General features: G+C 42.8%; 2 protein-coding genes across 6 annotated transcripts in view; both read left to right on the plus strand.

Annotated features, from left to right (window-relative positions):
* Window positions 1-16,704, plus strand: part of MORN1 (MORN repeat containing 1) — a 125,221-nt gene extending 108,517 nt beyond the window's left edge. Inside the window, exon 15 of one of the 3 annotated variants that reach the window (XM_079987020.1) lies at window positions 16,576-16,704. The gene's annotated coding sequence lies outside the window, so the exon portion shown is untranslated. Of the gene's footprint in view, window positions 1-1,613; window positions 1,917-16,575 lie in introns of those variants that run through there. The other 2 variants (XM_079987018.1, XM_079987019.1) reach the window with 2 other exon arrangements.
* The window catches only part of LOC307222184 (uncharacterized protein), a 149,404-nt gene that overhangs the window by 3,146 nt on the left and 121,562 nt on the right, over window positions 1-24,696 (plus strand). The gene's annotated exons all lie outside the window — the stretch shown is intronic.

Genomic DNA, 24,696 nt, shown 5'->3' on the forward strand with positions numbered 1-24,696 from the left:
CTTCTGAAGCAGCGGGGGGGGGGGCTCCGCGCCGCCCATACCCGGCGTATAAGTCAACCCCTGACTTTTTAACCTCTTTTCCAGGGTTAAATAGTCGTCTTATATGCCGGAATCTATGGTAGGTACATGTGGGATTTGCAACACAATGTTGCAGTGTGGAGTGGTTCTGTCCAGGGTTCCAGCCATCTGTATCATCTGTCAAGTGTATTCCATTTCCCCTTCTGCATTCCACAGTGCTATGTTTCTCTCCCTCCCCTCCAACAAGCAGTCAGCTTTCCATACCACGGATCGTGTTCAATCCTCACTGAACTGTTTTGTGTGGGTTGGCCCCCTTTTAAACTTCTTTTAAAAAGAATTTTTCTGCAAACATGGGGGCTGCCCTAAACCAGCTAATATCCTCCATTTGTGGTGCCATTTTGCCTACATAAGAATTGTCCCTTCAAAAATGAGTTCAATGTGCTATATAAGATGCTGCTCATCAGGGACATGTGATTGTCTAACTCCCTATTCAGTGTACCAAGATTTGCCTGCATAGTGTGTGAAGCGGTGTGTTGTGCTCCCTCATTTTGACATTTTTCAGGACAGCCTTTGACATCCCAGTTCAAAAGACTTCATATAGTATACTAGCATCCTCCTAGCCAGGAATTCTAAGAAACAAAACAAAAAGTTTTTTAACTGGTGGTTAAAATCAGTGCAGTTTTGAAAGGTTCAGCCTGCCACTATAATTCCAAATGGCATCCAGTTCTACCCAAACATAGAGGAGGACCTGATCCATAATCTCAGGAACCATCATCCAAAATTTTGTTACAGTATTTTAAGATGTTTACAAATGCATAGCAGAAAAGAAAAATGACTGTCCAAAATACAAATATAGATCACACATGAGAAAGATGAGGAAGAGAGTAGGAAGGGTCAACGTTTAGCATACAGGTTTTTCCTAATGGGGAAAATAGCAGCCTCAGGGAGGGTGATTGTCATCAAGAGTTCTCCATGTGCTGCATTCTTAAGTCTGGATCTCCCCTCCCTGGGGCTGATGTTTTCAGAGGCTTATTCACAGATCTTCATCAGTATGTCTAGTCTGGGTTTCCCATGAATACACACAAACTAATGTGATGCTAATTAACATTAGGTACATTCAGAATCTAGAGCATAAATCTAATAAATAAATGATGATGATTAATCAGTGAAACAGGCATATGTGCTAGGGATGTATAGCCAACCTTCTGCTTTTAAATATCTGCTTTTGCAGTTTTTTGCAATTTAATCTAACCTTAAATAATATATCCGACATTGTACTGGAAAATACTAAGACATAGCATTGCAGGGTTGTGTGGTTGGTCGGACGCTCTGTGTGTATCTTAGTTTCTCTTACCTTACTTAGTACACAGAGAGAGACTGACAGGCCAAATGATGTGCAATGCCATCTCTTAGCATTTTCCAGTACATACAGAACCTTCAAAAAGTATGCAATAGATTCTGCAAGACTAAGCAGTCAATATATTATCCAAAGAGGAGATTAATTTGGGAAGGACACTGGTTAGAAGGTTGACAGAAGCTAGGTTTAGCACTCCTGGTTTTATCTGTCTGTAATATGACGGTGCTTTCTCTCACAGGCATGCACACGCACACAAGCGCATATATCCCAGAATGCTCTGTACACTTTCTGGAGACTAGAAACAGCTGCTCTTCATTGCAGACCCCTTGCTCCTTTTTTCCTGATTGTTTAGAAGACCAAATCTGAGAAGTGTGATGGAAACCTGACATACATTACTGGCATTTACTGCAGGATGGACTTAGTAGTGATCTGTTGCTTTTTTGCCAAAAGCTGTTAAAATACGTTCTTCAAGAGGAGACCGATTAAGTTAAAAACACATTATTAGTAAATGTTAAAAGTAAATAAAGTAAGCAATAGTTTACACTAGTCTTTGGTCTGAATAACTGTCCCTGTCCTCTGTCAGCTCCTATCAGCTTTCTGACTCCCCACCCCTCACCCCCACAGCTGAGCAGCTGTCTCTGATAAAGATGCATTCTGGGCCTTGCTTGACCACACTCAGAGGCCACAAGGCAAGATGGACTCAAGACCAGCAAACAAATGCTTTAAAAAAACCCCAAACCTTTCCGGATTATGATTACAGATGGCTGTATAGTTCACAGTTCCATCAGAGCACACATCCGCACGTGCGAACACACACAAACAGAACTCCAATATGTGGCATAAGGTACAGAATCCAAGTCAGGAAGGTATCATAGCTCTGGGGTAGAGTAGTGCAATTTGCATTTGTCTGGAACATGCACAACCCTGCTTTAGACATGAACAGGTCAAGTGAAATAACCAGGATTTCAGGGTGTGCTGGAAGAGCACTTTTTGATTTCATGTGAAAATCAAGTCTGTCTCAAATTTAGCCAATCACCATGTAGAACAAAAAGTGCTCTAGGCAAAGGCTGGTGAAAACTAAGTGGTTTTAGCCTACAGATTTTGTTCAAATATTCTATGCAGACTTGTCCTAAAACTTTTTGGGGGACGTTTAACCAGGCATGGGAAAATATCATTTTTTGTAGCATAAAACAGAGGAAATGGAGATCAAAAGTACCACAAAGAAAGAAAACACACTCATGAAAATGTTTTCAAGTTACTCTTTCTATGCCCAGTCTTCCTTAACATTATTATCCTTCTCACTTTTCTTTCTCATTAGATCCCCTCCTTTATCTCTCCATTTCTCCCCTCAAAAAAATAATAGTATTGCAAATCTTGGCTTAAATCTGCATTCTCAGCACAATGAGGGCTCTGTCAGCCCATGATGAGGTCTGGCATCACCCTGGATGCTATCCAGACTAATCCATCCCAGATCCCAGGGAACTGCTCCTTTCCAGCATAGTTAGACCCATGGCAATAATAGGACTCTGCTGTGAGAGATAACAGCAGTTCTCTTCTCATTGGGGTTAGAACGTGGATCTGTTGGCAGCATTTAACTGGTACAACACAGCTGGGATCTGTCTGATATTTTGAAGCATAGCAGCCTTCATTAAAAATGCAATTACATTTTCCCTGCACCCCACATCCTTGCTAGGGGCAGGGCATAGCTGCCTCCATACTTTCCAAAAGAAGTGGAGGCAAGTTGATGCAAGCCTTCTATTCTTCACTTCAGCACACACACAGTCCCTACTAATGTGGTCCTGCCAAGCGTTGTTGTTGTTGTTGTTAAAATATCTATACTGCCCTTCATCTGAGATTCACAGGATGTCTTACAATATAAAAACACAGAAATACATACCATAGTAACAAACAAAAATAATACCACCACCACCCTGACCACAGTTTAAAAGGCCATAAATTGTTTTTTTAGCCAATGGAACTGGAGAAACCAGTGGGTGGGTATGCTCATCAGGGGCAGCCAATCCTGCAAGCCAGGTCTGAGCAGAAGGTAAATTGGTATCTACAGGTAGGGATGTCAAAGAATCTGAATGAAAATGGAAACGGGAGCAGAAATTGTCCAAGTTTGCTTATTTGTCCCATGTCTGGAATGGAAATCAATGCAGTAAATACAATCAGAATTTGCTGTTGTTGTTGCTGCTTTCAGTCTGCAAACAGTGTGTAACTAACAGAATTTTGTTCCCGCTAGCATAGTGTTTTGTTCGAACTTAAATGAATGGGCTGGAATAACGTAATGACAATATAATTGCATAATTCACGTGATTAATTACATAAATTATGCAAGTTACATAATTTAGTACAGTGGCCAGTGAAACAAACAACGTAGTTTTTGACGGAAGGTGGGAGGGGCCACTAGGGGCGCATCGGAAGATGGCTGACAATAACATCTCTCCGACCCACACGAGGTAATTAAGAGGCTGTGATGGGAGTAAACAGCCTCCCGCCCCGCCCCCCAAGCGAGTGGGGGGACTGCCCTTGCCTGCTGTGCCCTATACCACCCCCGAATTTGAGGGGGTGGGGGCACTAGGCAGAAAGCCCTTGTGCGGACTTCGGCACTCCTGGACGCTGTCTCTGATCCGCGCCTCTAGCTGCAGGAACTTCAAAATAAACAATTAGGAGGAAGCAAATGCACATATTTCAAGGAAGAATGGGGAGTAAAGACTGCTAACCGAAGAGATCTCTGAGAAACAAGACGGGTCGGAGGAACAGGAATAAATCATGAGAAGACAACCAAGGCTCGGTATGCTTGGCAACGAGACTGGATGGGGGAGGGGAAAAACTTTCCTTTCTTTTCTCTATGTGATTAACCAAGAATCCTCCCCCCCACAAGTCACAAGTCAGAAATGCCGTTTAAATGACTTAAGCTGAGGATTTAAGACTGTGTGGAGATAATTTTCTAACCAAAGTATGTTTTAAGGAGAACGTAGAAAGTATAAGAGCTTTGGAATGACGCAGCAAATAATAGCGTCGCCATTTTGGCAAGTTCTGTCGAAAGACTTATGTCTGGGAGGAGGAATAGTCTTGTTTTCATACCGTGGGTGAGCCTCCTCAGAGGGACTTAAGAAGGCGACAGAATAGCGAGACTGATGATGGAAAGAGTGCTTTTATTTATAAAAGTGATGATCTATGGATACCATCTCGACATGATGATTGGACAAACGGAAAATTCACACAGGATTATAACTGGTGTTTACCTGCTTAAAGAGATTATCAGAAGAGGTCATAAAGAAAAAAAGAAAAATATACGAATAAGATGAGACGTGAGAACAGCAAGATAGGACTGGATAGATTTTTTTAAAATAAATATTTTTTATTAGATTTTCCATTAAAAAAAACATTTTTACAAAATTATACATCCATTTTTAACTTAAACCCTTTTTTCCAGAACTTCCCTCAGCTTGTCTGATAATTTTCCATTTATTTTTTATCCTCGTCTCGCATTTCCCAATATTATATTGCACTCAAATACTCTTAATCACATCATATTTTTTAAACAATATTTCTAACAGTAATTTCACAGAGCTTCTTGAAAGCCAACAAACGTTATTTGCTCATCACAGAAATTTTTGATATACTCTGTGAATTTCTTCCAGTCCTCGGAGAATCTCTGGTCACATTGGTTCCTAATTCTCCCCGTCAATCTGTCCATTTCTGCGTATTCCATCAGTTTCATCCTCCATTCTTCTTTCGTGGGCATCTCTTCCTGTTTCCATTTCTGTGCTAGCAAAATTCTGGCTGCTGTTACTGCATACAAAAGGACTTCCGACGGATCGTGAAGTGGAAGCAAGCAAGATCTCTCACTCTGGAGAGTATCTGGCTATTGAGGAAAAACGGGGGTGCTGCAAGGACTGGATAGAAATATGAACATAATTTTGACAGATTTGTGGATATTAATGCAGCAGCAAGAAGATGATTGGAATCCCCTTCAACAAAAAATATAAAATTCGGCTTTGTAATTTGGAACTTATGTTATGTGATCTGATTTGATTTGATTGGTCGGTTAATAAAAAATATTTTTAAAAAAAGGTTTTGACGGAAGGTGAACTGCAGCAAAACGGAAACAGTACTGCATGTGATCAATGCAGGGCAGAAGGGAAATGATGCCTTCCTATATTGTTAAAGCAATTCACTTTATAATCTGCTGGAAATTAGTAAAGGTTTCTAGTTCCCACTTGTTTATCAATAGCAAGAATGAAATGCCTTTTCTTCTGTCTAAATTTGGCTTTTAGAATCCCCAATTTCCTGCAACATGAATGTGATTTGTACACATTTTAGTGGATGACATGTGAGGTGCAGTCAGAAACTGGCTCCTTCCCCCGTGCCACCATTTTGCAGCTGGCTTTCACTGGTGGGTTTTGGGGTTCTATTGACCCCACCAGCCTAAAGCTGGGCCCCACACCCAATGCACACAAACTATCAAAGCACTGAACATCAAAAGGCAACATCTAAACCCAGCTGGAAGTTCCAGAAGATCCTCCAAATTGGGCTTTAGTAAGTTGGGGGAAGGTGTTCCACAGGTCTACTGCTCTGCACAAAATCTGGCATACACATGTTGCCTTGGGGAACCTTTGTGTCCCGTCCCCCCCCCCCCCAACTTCATCGTGATTTGTAGTGATGCCCATAATTTCCTTTTGGTTATGCTTAAGTGGATGTAAAATGCTACCAACACACATTCAACAGAGCTGTTTTTGCTCCCACCCTATTTTTCAAAAGTCCTGTGTTTTTTTAAAAAAATGAAACCCCTATTGATGTCAGAAATGGTACATCAGACTGGGTTGATTTGTGTCCCAAGTGTACGCCTGCTTCCCCGCTGCATTTTCAAGATCTTGTAGACACACACTAAAAAGGGGGAAATAAAGGTTTATTGCAGAGAGAACAGATAAATAGTGTGCCATGATTGAGCAAAAGTGGAGGGGGAGCGCACGCAGGGTGCTTGGAAACTAGAAAACAAATTGTTCCAAAAGCTGGAGTTGACATCACTTGTGTTGTGTGTGTTTTGTTCCTACAAGGCAAAGCTTTTTGTCTCTTAGGTAGCGCATGGACACTGTGGTTGCCATGGTAAGGTACATGGCTTGGTTTTTTAAAAAATTATAAACACTATAAATAGTCATCTTGTTTGTTGGCCAAGACCGTAAGTGAGAGATACTCTAGTCAGACAGGTGCTCCAGTCAAAGCCATGAAAGGAAAGGTTACATGGATGTTTACCAAAAGCAAGTGATGTTGGATGATGCTTTGCTGGGTGATATTTCAATGGTTGTTTCTGTGTGTGGCTGTTCACAGAGGAACACCATCTACTTATCTACTTGTTACTCTGGAAGACTTCTAATTCCACATATATATATGCGAACAAGTTCCCCGTTTGTTGTTTGTGCTATATTACATTCGTAGAGTAACGGGGCCAAATGAAGACATTTTGCTGCCTGACAGAAAGGGCAGGACCCCATTGCATCTACATAAATCAACCAGACTAGCAGTTGAATCTCCAGTACTGGCAATGCGACAGCATCTTCCACCACAGCTAAGGGCTCATCCAGACTTCCTGTTGCACTGTGCTTTCCAGGCACAGGTTTGTGCTTTAAATCTCTGTGTCCGAATGGTGTGTGTGTCCCTGTGTCCCTGTACTTTCCTTGAGAAAACCCATGTTTTACCACTGAATCAGAGCAAATGGCAATCTGACTTGAACCCCTTGGTTTGCCAAGTCCTTGGTGAATCACTTTGGATCCCACTCCCTGCCCCCATTTGGCTGCATCTTTACCCCTAGCCCATGACTTTATTAACATTCAGATCCCTCATTCTTGGACTTATATCCTGGTCTTGGGGGTGAGCTAGGGGAGCCTGATGTTGCTACAGAGCACTGGCCTTAGCCCAGCGAATGAAATCTGATGTGGTTGCGTTCTGGAGATCATCATCAGCTAATTGAGATCTCAGCACGATGGACAAGGGGCTGTGAAGTCCAAGTGTGAATTTAATCCCCAGAGACAGAATCTTGGATTAGAACAGCATTGCATCAATAAATTAAAAGAAAAGAAAAGTCTACTACCCGCAATCCTGGCATCCATTCCAGTACCTAAGCAGAGATTTTGGAATGTTAACCTCCCAGTGTCACTCTAAGACTGTTTCAGACTTGTCTCTCTGTAAATCACATCCGAGCTGCAGCAACATCTGTAGGAAATTTAACAAAACTATTTGCTGAGAAACATTGGCCTTAATCATTCTCTCCCCCACCCTTCCCTCTCTCTCTCAGAAGTTTGTGAAAACTGCTTGCTGCTTCTTTCATACATGACACTGCAGGACAGGCAAGAGGATATAGAAAATGCACAGTCTTTGAGATGGGAACATATGCTCAAATCATCTTGTCCCAGTGAGCAACCTGGTTGCTGAATTCTGTACCAGCTGAAGTTTCCAAACCATCCTCAGAGGCAGCCCTACATATAACGTGTTGCAGCAATCAAACCTAGAGGTTACCAGAGCATAGACAACAGAAGTTAGGCTATCCCTGTTCAGATTTGGGAGGGGTGCTGGGCCACCAGCCAAAGGTGATAAAAGGCACTCTGTGCCACTGAGGCCACCTGAGCATCAAGTGACATCAGTGGATCCAGAACTAATGGATCCCCAAGCTATGTACCAGCTACTTCAGAGGGAGTGCAACCCCATCAAGAGCAGGCAACCTCCCATCGATCCAGTCGAGGGAACCACCCACTAACCGTGTCTGTCTTATCTGAATTGAGCTTTAGTTTGTTGACTTTCATCTAGTCCATTACCAAGGCAAGACAACAGTCCAGAACATCCACTGCAGCATCTGCAGATGTAAAAGAGAAGTAGAACTGTGTGTCATTAGCATATTGCTGAAAATGCACTCCAAAGCTCCGGATGACCCCACTTGGCAGTTTCATGTAGATATTAAACACTGCCTCCAAGACCAGCTCTATCAGCTCTGGAACACCAGGAACACACACACTAGATTCCCCCCAACCCCAGCTGGACAGAGAGCCTGGAGAGAGAAATGAAAGCTCTATAGACTATAGCAGCTCCCCCTACCTGACCCTCAAGTCTGCCCTGATGCTGCCCTGAGTACCAACTCCACCCCACTCACCAACCCAGGTCTTACTCAGCCTTCTCATCCATAATCAGATCATGTATGAGAGAGGTCTTACTCAGAGCTGATCTGGCATTCAGCAATAGTAGCTGCAAACCCAAGGACCGGCTGATAAGACAACTGCAATTCCTCAGGTTTGAGGATCGGCTGGCACATGGTTGTTGGGATATTATGGAGAGTGGGAGAATTAGGTCTGCCCTCTTGAATTCACTGGAGGAAATGTGGGATTTAAATGCAATAATATGGAAATAAGTTAGGAGAAAAACATGCCTCCTCTGAGCAAAGCAGCAGTTTTTCTGACCCTCTTTTATTCTGGCTCTGAACTAATTGCATCAACTGCACCATTGGGTCATAGTTTTCCTCTCCCAGTGTGTTCTTGGAAATGCTGGCAACAAGCATTTCCTTTCTTCTTACTTGTTGATAACTGTTCTGGCTCTGATCACCAAGAATTGCTAATACAGAGAGGTGGGTTTTTTTCATTATTATTATTATTATTAGCATCATTATTAATTTTTAGCACACACGCGCGCGCACACACACACACACTGGAGAACACCTGCAGAAGATGACGGCTTGAGAAAAGCTTTGGAACCTATTTCCACTTTGGAACAAATACTTTGAAAAATATGAGAGGGGAAAAAACCCATAGCTGTGGTTTCCTAGGAGCCATAAATTTGATTTCACAAGCCATTCCTTTCCTTGTCTACCCTCCAGCTTTTGTCTGTGCTAAGCTTTTCAAGGCGGGAAAAAACTGCTGCTTTCATTCTGGCTTCATGTGCACTTGCTTCGTTTTTAACAATGGAATTTTGCAGTCACCAATGAAGCTTGCCAAAGTCAACCTTCTGATGTGCGCAATTTAATTTGGAGAGGATGAAGGGGGTGGGGTGGGGGGTTCTGACATCCATTCCCATGGTTGGAGGGCTCCCTTCCCATGAATGCACTGGACAAAAAGAGAGAGAGAGAGACCTGATGGAACAGAAACAACATCTTTACCAGAGAGCTGAAAGGTGTGACTTTTATTGCGATGCAAGAAGGAAAGAAAAGTCAAGGGTTAGTTGCAGAAAATATGGGGACTGGGGGAGGAAAGCCTATGAAGTCATCCTACCAGTTGTCTTGCCAGTTCTTACTTGATCCTGCAGAGTATTCTCTATTTGCTGGTCTAAGCTTTAGTAATGATGCTCTTATAACGATGTTCTTATAAGAGAACTGGACAAATTCATGAAGGATAAGGCTATCAATAGCTGCTAGCCATGATGGTTATGCTCTGCCTCCACTGTCAGAGGCAGCATTGCTTCTGAATACCAGTTGTTGGAAAAACATGGTTGGAGAGAAGGGTCTTGCTCCTGTGTCCTGCTTGCGAGTTTCATACAGGCATGCAGATGGCCACTATGAGAAAAGGATGTTGGGCTAGATAGATAGAACACTGACCTGATCCAGCAGCCTCTTCTTAGGTTCTTGTTTTTAACTAGATGTTGGAGAAATTCATGGAGAACAAGACTGTTTCCAGTTGCAGTGCCAAGTTGACTTTTATAGAGGCTGATCAATGCAGTTTCCCAGTAAAGCATCAAGCCTAGCATCTAGCAGGCTAACATCTAGTGATGTCTATGTTCTGTCTCCACAGTTGGCAGCAGTATGCCTCTGAATACCAGTTGCTGGGAATCACAAGTGAGGAGAATTTCAGGCTTTCCATAGGCATCTGGTTGGCCACTATGAGAACAAGACACTGAACTAAATGGACTATACTGACTGGCAGTAGCTCTCTAAGGTGCTTGGCATTCTTTTCTTAGCCCTCTAACCTGGAGATGCCAGGTATTGAGTGTTAGACCCTCGGCAGCCAAAGGAGATGCTCTACTGCTGAGCTAAGGTCCTTCTCAAAGGAACTTACTTCTTGGAGTCAGAATTCCCCCTCAGTCAGTCCATGAGAACATTTTTACCTGCTCTAAGGACCTCACTATTTAGCCTTGTCACCATGGAAACCTGGCACAACCCACTGTGTTCTGCTTACTGACTTCTGCTCCAGACCAGACCTCTCCTGTTCCCATGTGCTTGCTCTACATAGCTGGGCTTATAGTATTCAGCAACAGCACCTTGAACACACTGAGCACAAGTGATTTGAATGGGTTAACATTGGGAATCTGTCATTGGCAGCCCTGTGGGACTAGAGATGAAGGGGAGGTGTGTGTGGTTGTGGGAGAGCTTCTGAGAAGATGGCAGGCTTCCAGCTCCAAGAGGCTGCAAGGTTCAGCCTGAGGCAGATGAAGCCACCTCCAAAGCCCTCCCTTCTCCGTTCCCCACAAGTTGCTTCCAGCACCACATAGCTAAACATCTGGAGCTGAGAGTGATCAGCACTGTTTCCTTAGCAAAAGAAAAAAATAGAAAATTAACCCAGAACATTTCTGATGGCAGGGAAATTCCTGCAGTTCAGCGTCAGCCAAGAAAACAGCCGAAGGAACTTTAGATTCGGCATTGCTCCCTCTCTGCTTTTTTCAAGAAGAGGAGACAAGAGTCTAGCATCCTGGTCTCTCCTCCACCACTGGAGGCATGTCTACCCATGCAAGAGAATGAGTTGGGGGAACAGATTTTACCATTTCCAGATGGGTTGAAGGGTTCCAGTTCTAAAGGGTTCTCCACATTTCTTAAATGGCTCCCACAAAGAAAAACCAGCAAAACAGGGAGAAAATTGCTATCCTAGGCCATTACTAGTGTGATCGTCTGCAGGGTTTTTAAAAAAAACAACAGGGAAATATACAACTGTAATCCCTCAGCTGTAGCCTGAAGCAGTATAGCCTATCATTACCTCTCTTGGTACTCTACTCTGTGTACTCAGGCCAGTGCTGAAAGGTGAAGGGCCTAATGTCACATTTCATTAGACAGGGGTCAGCAAACTTTTTCAGCAGGGGACCAGTCCACTGTCCCTCAGACCTTGTGGGGCCCAGACTGTATTTTTTGGGGGGCGGGGGGGCGAATTCCTATGCCTCACAAATAACCCAGAGATGCATTTTAAATAAAAGCACACATTCTACTCATGTAAAAACACGCTGATTCCTGGACCATCCGTGGGCCGGATTTAGAAGGCGATCGGGCCGGATCTGGCCCCTGGGCCTTGGTTTGCCTACCCATGCATATATTAGAACATAAGAATGTATGAAGAGCATGCTGGATCAAGCCAATGGCACATCTAGTCCAGCCTCCTGTTCTGAAATTCTGAAGCAAAAACAAAAACAAGCAAAGGGCCTTTGGTTAGAAATAGATGTTACTCTGATTGTCACCTAAATCCAGGAGTAAGGGAGCTGCCTTAGGTGGCAGATGGTGCTGAAGGATCGAAGCTGTGTGTGCCACTTGGCCTGCCATGCATCTCCTAAGTTGCCCTCAGGTACATTGGTGGACACGGTCACTTCACCAACGTTGAAATAAGATTTAGCTGCCAGTTCAGTTGGCTTCTCTGCATGGTGTGTGTGTGTGTGTGTGTGTGTGTGTGTGGAGATTAAGCAGCCATCTTGTCCTTTGCTTCAAGGAGGAAAATTGTTTGGGGACAGTTCTAGTACCAGCAGCATCACTTTCTTGGAGGTACCATTGGAAGTGCTGCAATAGATATATTTTCACAGGATGTTGGTGTAATATTTATTTACTTATTTACTTACTTACCACCCATCTGATTGTGTTCCAACAAATTAAAACACAATACTGTACTGTATTGACCTAGTACCATGCTTGTCCTTTTTGAGCAGGCACAGATCTGTTAAGTGTCGAGCTCAGTAGCAACTACCGTAATGAAGGGCTATAGCTCAGTGGTAGAGCACCTGCTTTGCATACAAGAGGTCCCAGGTTCAATCCCTGGCATCTCCATATAGGGCTGGAAGGAAACCCTGTCTGAAACCTTGGAAATCTGTTGTCAGAGTAGACAATACTGAACTAAGGCCGTATACTAAGGCAGCTTCCTGTGTTCAGAGGATAGGTGACCACACCTAGGCCCTATGTTTAAACCCTGTCTGAAACTTCAGAGAGCCACTGCCTGTCAGTCTAGACAATACAGAGCTAGATGGACCAATGATCTGACACAGTATAAGGCAGCTTCCTATGAACCCAACTCTGTGTCAAGCTTTCCATCTTCAGTGGGGGAGGGGGGAGATCACTGAAATTTAGGCACAAAACTATGGAGTCCAGCTGTCTACATGGATCCCAGTTGCACTCAAATCAAGCCCATTTGGCGAGCCACTTCGCATTATGCTTGTTGGGTTTGGACCATTGCTTGCAATCCTAGTTAGAAAGATCACTGAGACTTAACACTTTGCCACAAGGCAGGAACTTCGACACCAACATATGCAATGTACTGCACCTGGGGAAGAGACAGACTACATTGGGTAATGGTTTTAGCAGAGCAACAAGCTGTAGATGACTCAGACAAGCTAAGCCACTCACTATAAGATGGTCTTATAGGAGAACAATATTTTATTTGGATGCAGGCAGAGATGAATTTTTTTGGCCCTGATGATTTTCCGATGCTTGCAGAGCCAGCATTCAGTGTTTCCATCTTACTGCAAGAAAGCTGAGTTGTTAACAGCTTCCAGGTCAAATAGCAGCAGCAGAAGTGGGCAGTTTTTATCCAGAAAATGCCTGTCAGGGAAAGAGTTAACTTTCCCACCCACCTTGCACCACAGCCCCAGTGGAGGAGAGGAGGGGAAAGGATGTGGGACAAATGCTTTAAAGCAGGGGTGGGAAAATGCCTGCAGGCTTTGGGCCTTATTTCCTTATGGGCAACCTCTCAAGGGCCACGTGTCAATGGTGGGTGGGGCCACATGCAAAATATGAGTGGAGCAATAGATGTAAGACTTAACTTTTCAACAGTAGGCAAAGCCAGATGTTTCTCACACTTCTCCATCCAACAAAGCAAGAGGCATTGTCACAGTTCAAGGAGACATTCTGGCCAGTAACAGATTCAAGGAGGGCATAGAGTAGGTCTGGTGTAGGAGGTGCCTGGAGGAAAGGAATTTGGCCAGGGGAGAGGGTTGAGTGCTGGATAGAGAGGGTTGGAGGGCTGCATATGGCCACTGGGCCTGATCTTTGCAAACCCTGTTTTAAAATTGAGTGGGGTGGGGGTTTACCCTGAGAGGGCAGGTATCAAGTGGCTTAAAACCAAATACCTATGCAGTTCTTTCTTTTTCTTTTTTCCTTCACAGCAGGTTTTTTGCATTCAAGAAGTATCTGTTGGGAGGAGACATGTGATTGCAGCAATGTTATTTGCTAGTCGCATTGAAATGGAAAAGCAGTATTTCTCACTTGAGAAAAGTCATTTGCCATTTCTTCTCTCATATTTTTATTTTGGGGGGTAGTGCATGTATTACTCCAACAATTGGGGGATTTTGAGTGACTGCCAAGCATTTTAAAACACACTGCGTAGGACTGGAGATAACTTAGGCTAGAGGAGCACATCTGTTAGTTAGAGTGTGTAAGATTCTATCTGCATCAACCCATTTTTGCTGTTTCACATTACAGTGGTGGATTGGTGGCGGGGAGGTCAAGAAGTTTCCATTCTGTGAACAAGAGCTAGTACAGTAGTAGAAAGAGCTAATGCTGCAGAGTGGCTAAGATCCTGAGCTAGGAGTAAAAATACCCCCAACTGCCTGACACGGCTGTTACAAGGATTACAGAGTTCATGAATGTGAAATGCATTGAACCCTATAGCAAAGCACGACATCAGGGTTTGGGAAGCTTTTTTTTTTTAGCCCCAAGAGCCACATTCCCTTGTAGGCAACCTTCCAGGGTTTGTATACTAGTAGTGGATAGAGCCAGAGGCAAAAAAAAAAAAAAGGGATGGAAAAATTTATGTGCCTCTTACCATTCCACAGTAGGCTACATTTCAACCACACACACACACACAGAGGGGGGGGGGCAAATGAGAGATACTAACACAGCTCAAGGGCAAATTCCAGCCAAGAAAAAGCATTTGAGGAGGGTTCAAGAAACCAAACTGATGAAGGTTGTAGCCTGGGAAGAACCCTAAGGATGTGTAACATTAAGATGGGAGAATTTGTTATCACTTCCAGAATTTGTAGTCACTTCCAGATAAATGCCTTTATTAAACAAGAATAGGGTTTGGACTTTATTAGGAAGGTAGGCAATTATCTGGTATCACTGAAGAAGAAAAAGCGGTGTTGCTATTATCTTACAAAATAAATACTTGGTTGTCCAAGAAGAAATATTAAATCATGAGGAATGGTATATTATTGTTAAAATAGCAAGGCAAGGCAGGAAATGACGTTGGCTGATTTATGTGCCCCAAATTCTGATCAAGTAGTAGTTTAACATCCCTTTATCAAGAAACTTGAAGAAATTTCTTAAGGAAAAATGATTGTGTGTCAAGACCCCGAAACCACCCCCTCGTTGAAGAATAACACACACAAGGACACAGATATTGCGTTAATGTTATTGGGCAAAATTTGGCCACAACTTTATAGATTGGTTACAGAATGTGAGCGATATTGGCTTAGGCACTGAATGGACCCGACTATATCTGACTCCTGCCCATTGTGCACAGAGTCTGGTAAGGGTAAATCATCAGTAGGGGGAGCCCTGTTGATGCATACCAATGCAAGCTCCCCCGGGTGTTCCCGTCAGGGTTGTGTCATGGCCCTAGCCCCACCCCGGACTTCAGACAAGATCCATGCCCCCGGATTCCTTTAACAGAATACCCTTAAGCTTGGAGGGGCAGGTGATGGCCACACCTCCCCTCCCCCCTCATAAGGTCATACAATGCCGAACCACCACCCTAACAAAGTTGTGATGATTGCTACAAGGTAGGCGAAAACCAAATGGCCTGTGCCAATTTGCCAAGTGGAAAAATTCCTACCAGGCCCCTCAGCGGCGACCAACCAAGGTCCATAGCAAGGCAATGACTAAAACCAGCAAAATAAGGAGGGAGGGCAGGAAATTGAGGAAGCGAGCCAATAGGAAGCCCCTGGCTCGCACCTCAGCTTAAATGTTCCCGGCCACACCCCCACCAGCCAGTGGATTGGCTGGCTGGTCGCTGATGCAGCCGGGATCCCCCAGACAACGCGGGACTTCGTCCCCTCCCCCGGAGGAGAGTGGGTGGCCATGCGGTCCACCTCCCCACAGATTTACTTTAATGGAATCCAGTATAAAAGTTAGGAAAGAACTTCAACAACCATCTAATTGTTGCATGAATATTCTTTAATGCTAATGTTAAACTTTGACTTTTTATTATTGACCAAGTAACTCTTACAAGGATAATGTGTTATTTTTGTTGTTGTTATTCCACCCATTTTAGTTTTAAAGAATGAAATTTACCTAATGACTTTTTTGGTCACATCCCAATCTCACTGACGTTTTCTCAGAAAATACTACTTAAACAGCGGAGGCATAAAGCAATTATTGTAGAGTTCTCTACAATATATTTTTTTTCAAATGAATGTCACCCCTGATGTAAACTGTTCAAATATATGGGATGTAAATAAAGCAGTTATCAGAGTTGTTCTAAAAGGACACCTTAAATTTTAAAACAACTGAGGGTTGTGCTTGAAGAACAATTAATTTCATAAATAAATAAGAAAGCAGTACACATAGTAACAATGAATTCAGGATTACAGGGGCAATTAATGGGACTTCGGCAGTAATTATACATTAGAAGAATGTGTGAAATAGCTTTTGTTGTAATTTTTAAGTAGAAAAATCTACTTAAAGTTTTAAAAAGGCAATAAACCAGGAAAACGCTTAGCAAGAGTATCTGGCTTGCAACAGGGAAAATAAATTCCATTTATGAAATATGGTGGTAAAATTTAAAATACCCCAGAAAGTTAAGTAGTTTCATTTTATTACTGGAATTTGAATTTATCACTTCACAGTGATAAAAAAAATTGAGGATTGTATTCAGCCAAGGTTTGCTCAAGGGTAGACCCATTAGAATTAATGGATCTAAGTTAGCCAGTGACCACTAATTTAAATGTGTCTACTCTGAGTAGAACTAACACTGGATTTAATGCTAATCAATCTTATTTTTTTCTCTATCACTTTCTATTCTTAAATTTTCTAGTGATGATTTTCAGTTTCTAGAATCCCGTTTCTTCAGATGAAGTTAAACAGACTGCCAAGAAAACTAGAATTAACAAATCACCAAGCCCAGATGGATTTCCTCCTCAATATTATAAAATATTTGAAGATGCAGTGTCTGAACCTTACTTTACTTAATAATCTAAATAAGTGTAGGTCAGCCAAAATCTTGGGATGAGACAAGGGCAGTATTAATCCCAGGTCAGAATCCAAATAGACCTAGTTCATACATACCAACTGCAATATTAAATCAGATACTTCAAATTTGGGCAATTATATTTGGTAGGAGATGGGTACATTTAATAATAAAATAGATAAGATTACAGCCTAGCTGCTACTACCAATAAAGCCCTGCCATGTGCCATTGCCAGCCACAGTTCTGATTTTATGGAAGGACACATAAAACAAATGTTGGACATCTCCACAAGTGGTCAGGTTTGTAGGGGGTATCCTAGTGTATATGATTTTGTTGTATACTCAAAACCGTCATCAGCTCTTCTAGGATATCCACCAGAGAAAGGTTCTCCCATCATCTGCTGCCTGATCCTTTTAACTGAAGATGCCGAGAATTTAACCTGGGACATCTTCTGCATGCAGTTTAGGTGCTCTACCATTGAGCTACTGATTCTTCCCTGCCATGTGCCATTGCTTCTAGGGAGCCTGCTCAGTTCATGTGGGGCAATGGCAAGGCTCAGCAAGATTGACCAGCAGGTCCTACAAACCAGGCGACGTGCAAGCAGTGCAGCAGCAGGCTTTAGGGCAGACATCCAAGAGTCTAGAGAGTAAGCAACAGAATTGGGGTGGGAGGAGCCACTCTAGGCAACTTCCTTGGAGCCATGTGTGAGTGGTCAGCATGACTAGAGGCAAAAGTAGGCGGAGCATTGGTTGTAATTTTTTTTGCCTTTGTTCTAGTCCTTCCCCTTCTGGGCCAGTTAAGAACCCAAAATAAAAAATAAAAAATGATAGGTGGATAGATGGAACCATGGCTGCAGCTTAACCCTTGTTTTAAGGCTTGGTAGAGATTCAGATTCCCTAATCTTACTAATTTGCTTATTTCAAATATTTCTATACCACTGTTCATCAGAAAAGATTGCAAAAAAAATTTAAAGTAAAATAATAAAAAAATTAATTGCAGTACGTTGTGTCCAATGCCAGTCCTACTCAGAGTAGACCAACTGAAGTTAGTGGACATGACTACCTTATAGGCCCATGGATTTCAGTGAGCCTACTGTGGGTAGGATTTAGCTGGACACAACACAGCATCAAAAACAAAATTCATAAATAATGCAATACATCCATTTTCAAAATCTATAAAATAGGATTCTACTTTTAGAAGATCCATACAATTTCACCTCTGCTAACACACCCATGCTTAAATCAACCTACACCTGTGCACATCTTCCTGACACCCTTTCACTCTCAGCGATTACCTTTTTAAAAAATAATATTTTTATTCATTTTCACACTTAAACCTTTTAAATTTGAAGCAGTAAATAAACCACCAAAAATAAAATGGAAACGAAAATAGAAAATAAAATATTCACTCTCAACGACTACCGATCCAAACAATCCCAATGGTACCTAGGCACAAGAGAATCACACTACAACACAGCCCAACACTACCAGGCTAAAATAAAAATCTAATCTAGGACTCCACAAACCCCAAGAAAAACCTCATGCCATTCTCGCAAACACTCATTCGCTTGCACAAAAGGGTATTGCCTGTGGCCAAGGAACCCATCTCCTGCTGTGTATTCAGCCACCAATCCTGAGCTCCCATGTGTTTCCAACACCTCCTTCAGCTATCCCACGCACACACCCTAGGACAGCCCATGTGCTCTTGTAACTCATCATCCCCAGCCTGAAGCAGAGAGAAAAGTCTTCCCTCCCTTTTATTTCATTATCGGTGCTTTTATTATTGCTACCAAACAGCATTTTAAGTGCATTTGCTCTTGACTGCAGGATTCTTAAAACAAGGTTTAAGCACAAAGTAGCAAATAATCTGTGCTTTGTGGTTGATTAAAAGGGGGGGGGGTGTCTCCCGTTGCTTAAGTAACTGGATTCCTCCAAAACAATTCACAAAACAACCATTTTGACTTAAGCCAGTATTTATTTTCTTAGATACACGGGAGGGGGAGGGAGTCTGTTTAGGGACTATAATTGGTGGCTGACCATCAACATTTTGACTCCTATTTGTAAACTAAAAGGAACATTGCTTGATTTTTAAGTTTATACAATTCTTCCTAATTTAAAAATAAAATTGCCAGTGTGTCCCCAGAAGGCACAGTAGGGACAAAGTAAGATTTCCCAGTGACAGATATCAGGAAACCGGGGATAAACCCAGACAAGTGGAGTGTATGCTATGGTAGAGTTTTCCTTGACAAAATGCAGTATCAAGTATAACTGTGTTCCAAACACAGTGTACTGGTTTTCTTCTCCTTGGAAAGCTGCTTCGTTCTTCTTCTTACCAATCTAAACCCTGAAAGCCTCCTCTACATTCCTTGAGTTGCCATGGATATTAATGGGTTTCTTGCATGTGGGTACATCTTTAAAAATGAAACTCAGCGGTAGCAAAAGAAAAAAGAAAAAGAAAACCCCAATTGCCACTGTTCTTTCTCCTCATACAACCTTGTCTTGGCTGGGTATTTATTTTTCCTCTTTTTCTGCTTTCTACTGGCAGGAGTGTGTGTGTGTGTGTGTGTGTGTGTGTGTGTGTGTGTGTAGAACGTTTGGAGGTTGTTGAGAAAATATCTCCTTCACATCCGGCCTAGCTTTTTCCTTCCGCCAGTTGGTCCCACCGTTATATAAGCTCAGACATGGAAAAGCAACTCTCTTGCCATCACTAGCTGACATCCTTTAACCTTTCATTCTCTGAGAGGGGAGGCGCAGAGACATGTTCCATCATGTTTCAAATATCTTCGGATTCTTCCCATGTACCACTCTGACGAAGCTTGTCCTGGTTTTCATTAGAAACAGATTTGCTTACGAATCATTGTTTTGGAGGGTTGTGTCTCTCTCTCGCTGTGTTGTGTTTTAGTCCTCTAGGTTGCTGTTTATGCTTTTCAAAGTTTGCTCCTTCTCGTTTTCTTGTTCCTTTTGTGGTGGTGTGCACTGAAGCCAGAGGGGACCCTTCCAAAAAAGGAATAAGTCACCTTTCTCTTAATCAGCAGGTGATGTCTCAATGGGTGGCTGAAATTCCATGAAACCGACAAAAAAACATGGTTCTGCCCACCCCACCCCCTTTCCCTGGAACATTTCTCCCCTTTTTAATTGAAACCATTCTCTTCTTAAAGTCTTTGTAGGTTGGGAAAGGGGAGGGGGAGGGGGGAAGACAGAGAGATATCTTATTCTCTAGAAATAAATGGAAAGCCCATGCTCTGCAAACAATGAAGAAATTTGGCTGCAAATGACTCTTTTCGGTCTTTTTCTGTTCAAAACGTACATGGGAGAAATTACCAGAGCAGGCAGAGGCTTGCTGCTTGCCTGCAGTCAACTTCCCACCATGGAAATGTTGCCAATGCTGGTCCTACTCAGAGTAAAGGTAAAGGTAAAGGTACCCCTGCCCGTACGGGCCAGTCTTGACAGACTCTGGGGTTGTGCGCCCATCTCACTTAAGAGGCCAGGGGCCAGCGCTGTCCAGAGACACTTCCGGGTCACGTGGCCAGCGTGACAAAGCTGCTCTGGCGAGCCAGAGCCGCACACGGAAACGCCGTTTACCTTCCCGCTGGTAAGCGGTCCCTATTTATCTACTTGCACCCGGAGGTGCTTTCGAACTGCTAGGTTGGCAGGCGCTGGGACCGAGCAGCGGGAGCGCACCCCGCCGCAGGGATTCGAACCGCTGACCTTTCGATCGGCAAGCCCTAGGCGCTGAGGCTTTAACCCACAGCGCCACCTGCGTCCCCCTACTCAGAGTAGACCCACTAAATTTAACACTTAACCTATTTAGGTCTTTTAATTTCAATGGGTCTGTGCTGAGTCAAACTTAGTTTGATACAACCCTTGGAACTAGTTTACACGAATGCATTTTCAGCCACAGTGCCTTAAGCGTCAGCGTCAGGGCAAGCACCAGGGACCCAGTGTCCCAGCAGGACTCTTCCCTGATGCCAGCCCTGAGTAGCATGTCCATGTTACTCTTTTACCAAGGACAGTCCTCTGTTTGAAGAGCTCTCCAGTCCAAGTCTAGTTTAAAGAGAATGAACCTAAGAAGGGAGAAGGGCAAGAGGGTAGCTTTGAAGTTACCCACCAAATAGTTATCAGCAACAAACAGCAGACCAAGCAGGTGTACAGGCCACCTGGTCACTGTTGTCGCACTATGGTGAGATACTGGGTGGCCTCCAACCCTAGTTCTACTCAGAGCAGGCCCATTGAAGCTAATGAACATGACTAACTTGGGTCCATTAATTTCAATGGTTAGTACGTAACTAAATCCTATGCTTTAAGTTAGTCACGTCCATGCAGATCTGTATCCTCTTTTGTGAGTGATATGTTTCCTCTTCCGAGTCCCAATCTGTTGTTTTTTTTTAAGATTTTTATTAAAATTTTAAAGGTTACATAAGTAATAAAAAAATAACAACAGAAAAACACCCAATTAAACCAAAAAAGAAAGCAAAACATAAAAACAAGTCACATCAAAGAAAAAAGATAAAAAATGGAAAACAGACAAGAAACAACAAAAAAAGATGCATAGAATCAAGAAAAAAAAAGAACAAATCAAACCTTTACATGACTTTCTTTAACTTATTTCCTTGACCTCCTCACACCTCCCCTCTTTGTATTCTGGTTCAGTTAGATATTTCAGCAAATCCTTCATCTTTGTTTTTATCCTAATAATTTATCTTAATATACTGTAATTTAACATTCTCTTCTTTCACCAATTAATCATCCATTTTTACTTTATTTAATCTTATTTCTCATTGAAACTAATATATTGAACTTAATCTCTTAAGACATTTCCCCTAGGGTCATAAAAATTTCATTCCACGATTTTTCCATTTCTCATTAATTTTTTTTTAAAAAATCTCCATATATACACTTTAAATTCCCAATTTCTTTCCACCATCTTCCCTCCCCGGTCCTGGCCCCTGCCGTCAGTTCCATCAACCTCCCAGCGTCCATCAACCTGGAGATCTGATATCCGAGGCTCTTAACTCTTCTTCATTTCCCTTCTGCCAATCTTCTTGATAATCTTTGGTGCTAAAAAGCAGATCTCGGGGGGGCTCCAACCCAACGATGCTTATATTCCTTCTTGACAAGTCTGCCAGGTTTCCATAATTAAAGCTAGGGCCCATAAAGTATTCCAAACCTTGTTTCACAATTCTTCCAAGTCCAAAGGCCCCCGAAGCTCCAATCTCCTCCTGGCTCAAATTCATATTCCAAAAGTCATTTGATCCCTGCATAAAGGGATCTCTCCACTTTTCCTTTTCCAGATCAGGCCAGGCACCCATCTTCAAAAACTGGCTTCTCCTAATTACAGTCATATAAGGCCTCAAGTTGTAATCCTCCATTTGCCTCTTTAGGGTTAAGGCTCTCCCATGTTTTGCTTTATATTCAACAACAGCAACTTTCTCCTTCCCTAATTCATCAATTTGTTCAGTTAAGAAAGATTCTAGTGCCGGGTTCTTGTCGACTTCTATGCTGATGCCCACTTTTATTCCCAAGATATCAATATTAGTAGCCATGACATCTATCTGTTTATGCAGCTTTCCCAGCAGATAGATTGTCCTATTCAGAACAGACGCTACTTCTTCCTTTGCCGACATTCTTAAGATGTTCAAGGTCAGAACTAGTTTCTCACAGGCTTTATCTTAAGACCAATTTCCCAGCTGCACTCTTGTAACAATGTCCCAAAACTCCCTCTAGAGGAAAACAGTCTCAATTTGTATCAATCCTTTCCAGCACAATTCCAAAAGAAATTTGTAACAGTTTCCAGCTACTTTTCTTCTTTTTTCTTTTTAAGTGCAGAAGCTTCACTTGGTCAAAATTAATGGTTTCAATCAGTGGAGTTTTAATCCTTTACGTAAGACTTTCCAAAACCTTAGTTAATAACTACTTTGCTTCAGTCTATTTACAGAAAGGGAAGGTGGACTTCCTGTTTAAACCTTCCCCGTTCGGTGCCAGCCGAATCCCAGGTTCACAGACTTCTTCCGTCTGTGATTTCTAAGGGTCTCCGTCGCCGTGGCAGTCAGACCCTGTTTTTCACGGAGCCAGTTCCTCCCGATCGGAGGAGCTCCGCCATTGCCGGAGGCGCTAACCCGGAAGTCCCGAGTCCCAATCTGACCTGGGACTCAAGAGAAAAAGAAAGCACCCTGGCCTCTCCCACTGACTAAGAGAGGAGTGGGAATCCTGCTTTGGGACAGCATTTTGGAAGCTGCATTCCAGTGGTGGGCAGGGCCAGCAGTAAAAGTGGGCAGAGCAATTAAAGTAAAATTTACCTCTGGGTGTTCAGCCCAGGTTGGGCACCCCCTGGGTCCTATATCTCACCCTCTTATTTATTTGGGTTTTCCCCCTTCTGAAACATGTCCTACATTTGCACCTATACGTATAAACTAGCACATGAAAATGAATGCCCTGAGCCTTTTAACATCACTCCTGCCTCAGGATATTCCACAGTGAACTTGGAAATGTGGATGGTTTTTTTGTTTTTTGTTTTTTTAAAGCATCAATTCTAACCCACCCTTCAAGCCGACAATTAAAGCAATGAATTAAAACAACAGTCATCAATATTAAAATATAAAACAATAAAATGTTAAAAATAGAAGTAGTTCGTGAAGAACATGAACTCGAAGCCAGGAGGGTAAAAACAAATAATAACTTCAACTTGCTTCAGTGCTGGAATGTGAGCTTTAACCTGGGACACCAAAGCAGAATGTGGAGTAAAGGCATGCCATGCCTTGCCTCTGCTTAGCTCTGAATACAGTTGGCTGCTTTGCAGGCTGTAGCAACAGTAACACTCAAGTTGAAACTGGTTTTTAAAACAACATACACAGAGAAAATGCATATATATCTAAAGGTGTATGAGATGGATGTGACTCTAGACAGAGAAGTTCTAGCCATCAGAAAAACATGTTTCCAATTGACAAGCTGTTAAACATTCACATTGGTGTCACTGTGCTTTTTCAAAGAGAGCTGCGGGGGGCTCAGTCTGTACCAAGGGTACAGCATTAAGTGAGGTTTATCCCTTTCCTCCCATACAGGCTCCCCACAAAATTAATCTCCCCTGAAGGTGTTGTTGGAAATGGAACCAGCATGGAAGTCTGAAGCTGCTCATCTGATGCAAAAAAAGAATAAATAATAACCAGCATTTTAGTGTATTCCTAATAAAATGCATTTGTGTACACATTCTACCATAGGAAATAATTTTTAGTACACATAATGTGGGTGGAGAACTGCATTGTAAAATTCAGAGAAGTGAGAATTTCAAAGGAGAGCTGTGTTTTGGTTTGCATATTGTTTCAGGAAATGGGAATGAGGTAAATTTGCCTTTAAAAGCGAACTGAGATTAATGTTTTCCCCATCCCTCCTGATGCACTTGGAAGGAGGAGGTAGTGTCAGTTCTGCAAGGCTAAACCAGCTGGAGTGTCAGATGGACTCTGCCAGTGCATCCATATACAGCCCTGACCTCACCGCTGCTTTGCCCTTCTTCTTCCAAGTGTGCCACAGCAATATGATGGACAGGAAGCTATTGTTGCTGTTTTGCCCCACTAGGCAAGCTGCTCCTGGTGGGAACCATTCATCCCATGGTAGCCACTCAGCCATTGCCCCCCCCCCAAGTGGAAATGCATCACACACAAAAGATGGACAAAAGATTTGGGTAACATTTGCATATGCTCAGATATCTGAAGCCCTTGAAGGAGCTGGATATGTTTAGCCTGGAAAAGAGGAGACTGAGAGGAGATATTATAGTCATTTGCAAATATCTTAAGGGCTGCCACATGGAAGAGGAAACAAGCTTGTTTTCTCCTGCTGTGGAGGGTAAGACTGGAACACAAGTTACAAGAAAGGAGATTCTGACTGAATGTCAGGAAAAACTTTCTGACAATAAGAGCTGTTCGGCAGTGGAACAGACTCCCACGAGAGGTGGTGGACTCTCCTTCCTTGGAGGTTT

Source organism: Podarcis cretensis (assembly GCF_951804945.1).
Source record: "Podarcis cretensis genome assembly, chromosome: 8".
NCBI classification, from domain to species: domain Eukaryota; kingdom Metazoa; phylum Chordata; class Lepidosauria; order Squamata; family Lacertidae; genus Podarcis; species Podarcis cretensis.